This window comes from Palaemon carinicauda, unplaced genomic scaffold (assembly GCF_036898095.1).
Source record: "Palaemon carinicauda isolate YSFRI2023 unplaced genomic scaffold, ASM3689809v2 scaffold51, whole genome shotgun sequence".
Classification (NCBI taxonomy): Eukaryota; Metazoa; Arthropoda; class Malacostraca; order Decapoda; family Palaemonidae; genus Palaemon; species Palaemon carinicauda.
Window position 1 is genome coordinate 315,001 of NW_027171773.1, and position 7,129 is coordinate 322,129.

The following is a 7,129-nucleotide window of genomic DNA, read 5'->3' on the forward strand; positions in this document are numbered from 1 at the left end:
CCAATTTCCTCGTCGAGTTGATACACAATTGAACTATCACGGGGTGAAACAGAAGTCTTCTCTAGACATAAAAACTTTAGCCACAGTTCCTCACTGAAGCAAAAAATTCGTTTTAATCACATCGACACAAATTTCACAGCTCGCAGATCATTAACGCAGAATTAATTGTAATAAAGAGACAATTGAATTACTATAACTAACTTTACATAAATATACTAAAGCACTTCCGACATCAAACAAATGAAAAAAGGAGACCTTTCCTCTCCATGTTCCTCCCAGCCTGACAAGGGACTCAACCGAGTTATAACCAATTTTAATAAAAAAAGGCTGGTCTAATTTGATCTCGAAATTGTTTATCGTTATTATTAATATTTTGGATATAATACTGCATAATTAAGTTGACAATAACCTTTAAATTCGTGTAACACTGAAGACGCGTAGATTCTCCGTCTTCCCACCTTGAGCGAAACTACAGGTGAACGACCTTTGCTTGACAGATCGAAAAACTGACGACGTATCAATAGCCCTTCAAGTAAGCGTTATGCCATATATAATGAGGTGATTACCATTGTCTATCGACTGCATTATGAATAATTTAACTATTGAAACTATTTCACTGAAATGCATTTGATCAGCGATGGTTTATAATAACATTTCCGAGAAAAAAGTTGTTTAGATTAAGTTTGTGGACTAGATAAAGCTCGTGATAAAAATTTCGTTAATTATTTTCCTTGGAGAGAGAGAGAGAGAGAGAGAGAGAGAGAGAGAGAGAGATCTGAATTTCCTAACATGTTATTGCTTTACATCAAATGGCCTCGCTTACAATATCAGTAATTAGCCTATTTTCCTCAAGAGAGAGAGAGAGAGAGAGAGAGAGAGAGAGAGAGAGAGAGAGAGAGAGTATATAGGATATGTAGGTCGATAGCCCTTACAATAGCAAAGTATGAATCTAAAATGGTGTGAGCTTCATTTCGTCAAAGAAGACTCATACTACTTGCCTCCCCCCCCCACAATCACCTGCCCCCCACAATCACCTCCCCCACAATCACCTCCCCCCTCCCCCACACACTAAATCACCTGACTCCAACACACGCAGTAATACTACAGATTTACCTGTGCAACTTCTCACAAATCCTCAAATGTAACATCGTATAATGAACATCGACTTGGACTCTACTGTCCAGAACAGGTGACTAACCTGGTCAAATGGGACTTTTAAAACTGAGCAGCCCTTTCGAAGGCAATGAATGTGGAGTTGCTACGCAATCAGTTAGTAATAGAGCTATTGAAATTCAAGAATAAATGAGAAATATTTCAACTGAAATGACCATGTTCATACACGCATACTTTCTTCCTTATTCAGAGAGAGGGCAAGTTATAGGGGGGGGGGAGCTCTCCAAGTGCTTCGATAATGTGGATTTGACAAATTACGCAGTAATTCGCAAAAGACATAAAAGCGTATTAGTACGACAAACTGATCTTGAAATGTTCGTAGTGCGTAGGGTTGCTTCGTGTGATAGAACCAGGGAAGCAGCACTGAGAGAGAGAGAGAGAGAGAGAGAGAGAGAGAGAGAGAGAGAGAGAGAGAGAGAGAATTAATGTGTTCAGCAACTCCAATAAGTTGGGAGAGAGAGAGAGAGAGAGAGAGAGAGAGAGAGAGAGAGAGAGAGAGAGAGAGAGAGAGAGTGTGTGTGTGTGCGATAGAGAGAGAGAGAGAGAGAGAGAGAGAGAGAGAGAGAGAGTGTGTGTGTGTGTGCGGTTGAGAGAGAGAGAGAGAGAGAGAGAGAGAGAGTGTGTGTGTGTGTGTGTGTGTGTGCGGTTGAGAGAGAGAGAGAGAGAGAGAGAGAGAGAGAGAGAGAGAGTGTGTGTGTGTGTGCGGTTGAGAGAGTGAGAGAGAGAGGAGAGAGAGAGTTTAACAAGTAACTTTACTCCTTTCCTTGCTTACTTTTACTTTAAGGGCTGGGTTTCTCGGCCCTATAAAACATGGAAACCCGACATACAAAATCAGTGAATTCTGCTGTATACACTCTTAGGTATTTAGGCGTATCACACAGCGTATTGGGTGTTTGTTAAATCCACATTATCGAAGCACTTAGAGCACCTTATACAAGCAAACTCAAATAGCTCTACTTACGGAAATAGTCACGAAGGAAATAAAATTGATAACTAGAACGGACACTCGGTAGAGCGCATACCTTCGCCAACGCCACATCACAAGATAGGCAATTAAATTACGCACATTTTGACACTAGTTTCAAGCAAATCGGGTAAAAAATTAGCACGATGTAACAAAAAGACCTTTTTTACCTTCTCATTACCTTGACCTTTGATTAATCATTCCCAAAATCTAATCAAATCGTCCATGGATTATGGCCAATCATCCAAAAAAAATTCAGGAGATTAGGTCTATTAGTTTTTGAGATATGCAAAAAAAAAATATATATATATAAAAGGTAATTAATTTCTGAGCCAAACCTTTCCACAGTTCACAACCGGACAACTCTTGTCCGTCATATTTGTGTCCAGCCAAACTGGACCAAAGCGTTTTGGCTAAATTGTCCGAGTGACAGCAACTTAACCCTGGATAGGTACGGTGGGTCGTTTGCGACCCCGAGCGTCAAAAAAAAACAGGTTTTTCTCACGTGACTCACCCCTGTGACTGAATTTGTGGGTGATCGACCTGCAGGAGGTGTCTCCCCTACACGCTCTAGTAGTGTCCAGATGTGCATTGCTGTAGCTGTACTCCTTCCCCGATTTCTGAGACGCGTCGGGGTCGTTCGCGTCCAAGTTTACCCTTCTGAGGTAGTTTGCATAATTATCAAAGTTATTACGTATTATGAAATTGTCGTAGAATGGTGCAACTTGTATAGGTTATCAGTTGTGGAAAGTCTTGGTGGATTGTTTGGCTACCATGTGCATGTTTTTTTTTTTTAGTTAAAATGTCGTTCATCACCACGAGGACCATTTTACCGCGAGTGCCCCTTTTTCATTTTTTTTCATTTTTTTGCCAAGTCATTTTTCCGTAAGATATTGCCAAATAGTGTCGTAAAACTTTTGCTTGTTTAGTGTTGGAAAGTGTGTCTAGATGATCTGGCTACCCATGCATGACTTTGTTTTTGTCAGATACGACGTAGTTATAGGTATATTGGGTATTTAACTGCGGTTACCAATTTCTGTTTTTTTTTCAATATTTGTAAAAATTACTACGTAGTAAGGAATTGCCGTATATTATTCATTTTTTTTTCATATTTATGTGTTAGAAAGTGTGCCTTGATGGTTGGGCTAACACGTGCATGTCTTTTTTTTTATCTGAGATGTCGTATATTAGAATGTCGGGCATTTTACCGCGAGTGTCCCTTTTTAATTTTTTTTAATTTTTTTGCCATGTCATTTTTCCGTAAGATATTGCGAAATAGTGTCGTAAAACTTTTGCTTTTTTAATGTTGGAAAGTGTGTCTAGATGATCTGGCTACCCATGCGTGATTTTGTTTTTGTCAGATACGACGTAGTTATTGGTATATTGGGTATTTAACTGCGGTTGCCAATTTCTGTTTTTTTTTCAATATTTGTAAAAATTTACTACGTAGTAAGGAATTGCCGTATATTATTGATTTTTTTTTCATGTTTATGTGTTAGAAAGTGTGCCTTGATGGTTGGGCTAACACGTGCATGTCTTTTTTTTTTTTATCTGAGATGCCGTATATTAGAATGTTGGGCATTTTTCCGCGAGTGCCCCTTTTTATTTGTTTTGCATTTTTTTGCTTAGTCATGTTACCGTAAGGAATTGGCAAGTAGTGTCGCAAAACTTATATTTTTATAGTGTTGGAAAGTGTTTCTAGATGATCTGGCTACCCATGCCTATTTTTTTTTTAGCCAGATATGGCGTATATATAAGTATGTGTTCGATTTTCCTGTGATTGCCATTTTTTCATTTTTTCCCATTTCTTTCAAAATTACTACGTACTAAGGAACTATCACAGAGTAATATTTCATTTATATGTTTATTTGTCGGAAAATATGCCTTGATGGTTTGCCTAGCACGTGGCTGAAATTTTTTTTTTCTGAAATGCCGTATATTAGAATGGCCATTTTTCCACGAGTGCCCCTTTTTATTTGTTTTGCATTTTTTTGCTTAGTCATGTTACCGTAAGGAATTGGCAAGTAGTGTCGCAAAACTTATAATTATATAGTGTTGGAAAGTGTTTCTAGATGATCTGGCTACCCATGCCTATCTTCTTTTTTTAGCCAGATATGGCGTATATATAGGTATGTGTTCGATTTTCCTGTGATTGCCATTTTTTCGTTTTTTCCCATTTCTTTCAAAATTACTACGTACTAAGGAACTATCACAGAGTAATTATTCATTTAGATGTTTATTTGTCGGAAAATGTGCCTTGATGGTTTGACTAGCACGTGGCTGAATTTTTTTTTTCTGAAATGCCGTATATTAGAATGTTAGCCATTTTTCCTCGAGTGCCCCTTTTTATTTGTTTTGCATTTTTTTGCTTAGTCATGTTACCGTAAGGAATTGGCAAGTAGTGTCGCAAAACTTATATTTTTATAGTGTTGGAAAGTGTTTCTAGATGATCTGGCTACCCATGCCTATCTTTTTTTTAGCCAGATATGGCGTATATATAGGTATGTGTTCGATTTTCCGGTGATTGCCATTTTTTCGTTTTTTCCCAATTCTTTCAAAATTACTACGTACTAAGGAACTATCACAGAGTAATGATTCCTCTAGATGTTTATTTGTCGGAAAATTTTGTTTACTTTTTTTTTAATTGAATATCATCAAATTTTTTTAGCTAAAATATTGTTTTACATTTTTTTTTTCGATTTTATTTCCCTTCAAAAAAATTTTTTTGGGTCAGAATTTTAATTTTATATTCGTAAAATAATCGACAATTATCCAGCAACCCACCATACAATTTTTATGCATATCCAATAATAATTAGATTAGTAAATAACACCTTGAAATTGACATACCCTTCCTACATTTCAAGTGGCAGATTAGGGAGTCTGAGTCAGTGTGGTTGGCGGCCATTTTGTGGACATATCCGAAGCGTAAGCTGCCCTATCTATATATATTCTTGTTCCCTATAGAATTTGTGATATTTTGGTATATTTTTACCTGCATAAATATCATATTATATATTAAATATATGTATTTTTTTACGGAATTTCTAAGTACTCAAAAAATTACCTTTAGATATGGCCCCTGATATAAATGTAATTTACAAAATAATGAAGATTTTTTTACATATTTCTATTTTAGGATAACATATGTTTATTCCCTATAAAAATTAGCCACTTCCTATTTCATTTGGGTACCCAAAAAAATTCATGAAATTTGGACAAATTTTTTTGGCCAAAAAAAGTTACCCTTTTTTTCTCATTTCAGATCTTCACCTCCATGGGTCTGACTTCATCCAAAATACATCAAGATGTGTCCTAAACATTCAAGAATCAATTCCTAAAAGGATTTGTGTATATATGTATAAACTTTTTTTTTATGAATTTTTATGTCAGGTCTTTTTTTTTTTCTACTTAATTTTTTAAAATATTTATAATAAATAGTTTTTCTGCAGATGAGTAGTATTTATCTTTACAGTTGTTTTAAGCATTCATTGAAGTTTTTTTTGGCAAAAGAAAAAAGGAGGTTACTGCAAAAACTGATTTTTCAAGAATTTTTTTTGGCGTCGGGGTCGTTCGCGTCCGAGTATACCCTTAAAGGGGTGTCCGAGGACCGTACCTATCCAGGGTTAAAGGTCACTATACGCAAGTCAGAAACTGTTCATTATACGCCAATGTATATCGCGAAAGCGTAAATTACCGTCGGGAAAATAATAAAACGCATCTATACTATAAATTAGCAAAATGTTCCGATAAAATAACAAAATTCCGATTCTTTTAACATCCTTTTCTTACGTGAAAGATTTGTATAATGAATATCAATACAAAAACATCATTATTAAAGTAATTTCTATAATAACCAATCTAAATACAATTCGAATACAATTAAAATACAACTAGATACAATAATATTAAGGGTAACGAAATACCTACATATATGAGAGGGGGCGTGGCTTACACTTACTTGAAGACCTACACAATTGTTAACTGAGACGGCTGGAGTATATGCAAACCTTTAATACCATTTCTATATAAAAAATGGTTGTATATTCTAAAACGTATGTTTAACGTATTAGTATTCATACCGTGTATGTTTAAATATACAGTCCTTTCTATAAGATTTACGAAGCCTACTCGAATGAGAAATTAGGCTAATGTATATATTTATACTAAATAGATATGTCATTTGGTTTGCACGATTTCGAACGTCACCTTCAATACATAAACGTGAAAAATACATATAAAATTCCGTCCAATATGGCAGGACAATTCCTTGATACTTACAAGACCATGGTCTTCAGCAGCTCGGAATATGGCCGACCAAACCTTATGAACATCACCGGCCACCTGTCTTTGCTTCGTGGAAAATGGTTAATACGATACAACCACTTAATTTTCTTGACTACAATCAAACGTCTAATGTTTATTAAATTAAATTCATCGCCCTATATATGGGAAAATAGTAAATACACCGTATTTTTCACCACTAGCTCGCCCAGACACCCGTCAGTCTTCAGCTCCTCCACCACAATGAGATTTCTAAGTAGGTATAGGTGCTTTGGCCAATCAGAGACCTCAACTTTGCCTGTCATTTTTATAGCCGTCTCTTATTGGCTTAAAGCTTCGTAATCTGGCAAGAGGCTTTGAAAGCCCTTGTCCTATTGGCTGGTGGGATTGGTGACAATTTTCAGGTTTTATTTTCATTTATAATTTATTCCATTAGTGTCTACAACTAATAATATTGGATAATAAAAATGTAAGTTTATAAATTAATTGCTAGAAGAAATCTATATATTCATGAATAATGAACGTGGATAAGAACAAAATATATTGTGTAATAGAAATTTAAAAAAAACGCATCCGTATCCCAAACTAAGTTACGCATTTATAAATAATATGCACATACACAAAAGTGTATTATACGCTGTACATTTCTTGGATGGCAAAGTAAGAAACAAAGCTTATAGCTTTTTCAACTACGGTTGTAGTTTAACTA

The 7,129-nt window shown here is 35.7% G+C and overlaps 1 long non-coding RNA gene across 1 annotated transcript in view; it reads right to left on the reverse strand.

Annotated features, from left to right (window-relative positions):
* The window catches only part of LOC137637059 (uncharacterized), a 216,779-nt gene extending 210,129 nt beyond the window's left edge, over positions 1 to 6,650 (reverse strand). The window contains exon 1 of the long non-coding RNA XR_011043362.1: positions 6,418 to 6,650. This is a non-coding gene — a long non-coding RNA (uncharacterized lncRNA). The remainder of the gene's footprint in view (positions 1 to 6,417) is intronic.
* Between the last annotated feature and the right edge of the window lie 479 nt (positions 6,651 to 7,129).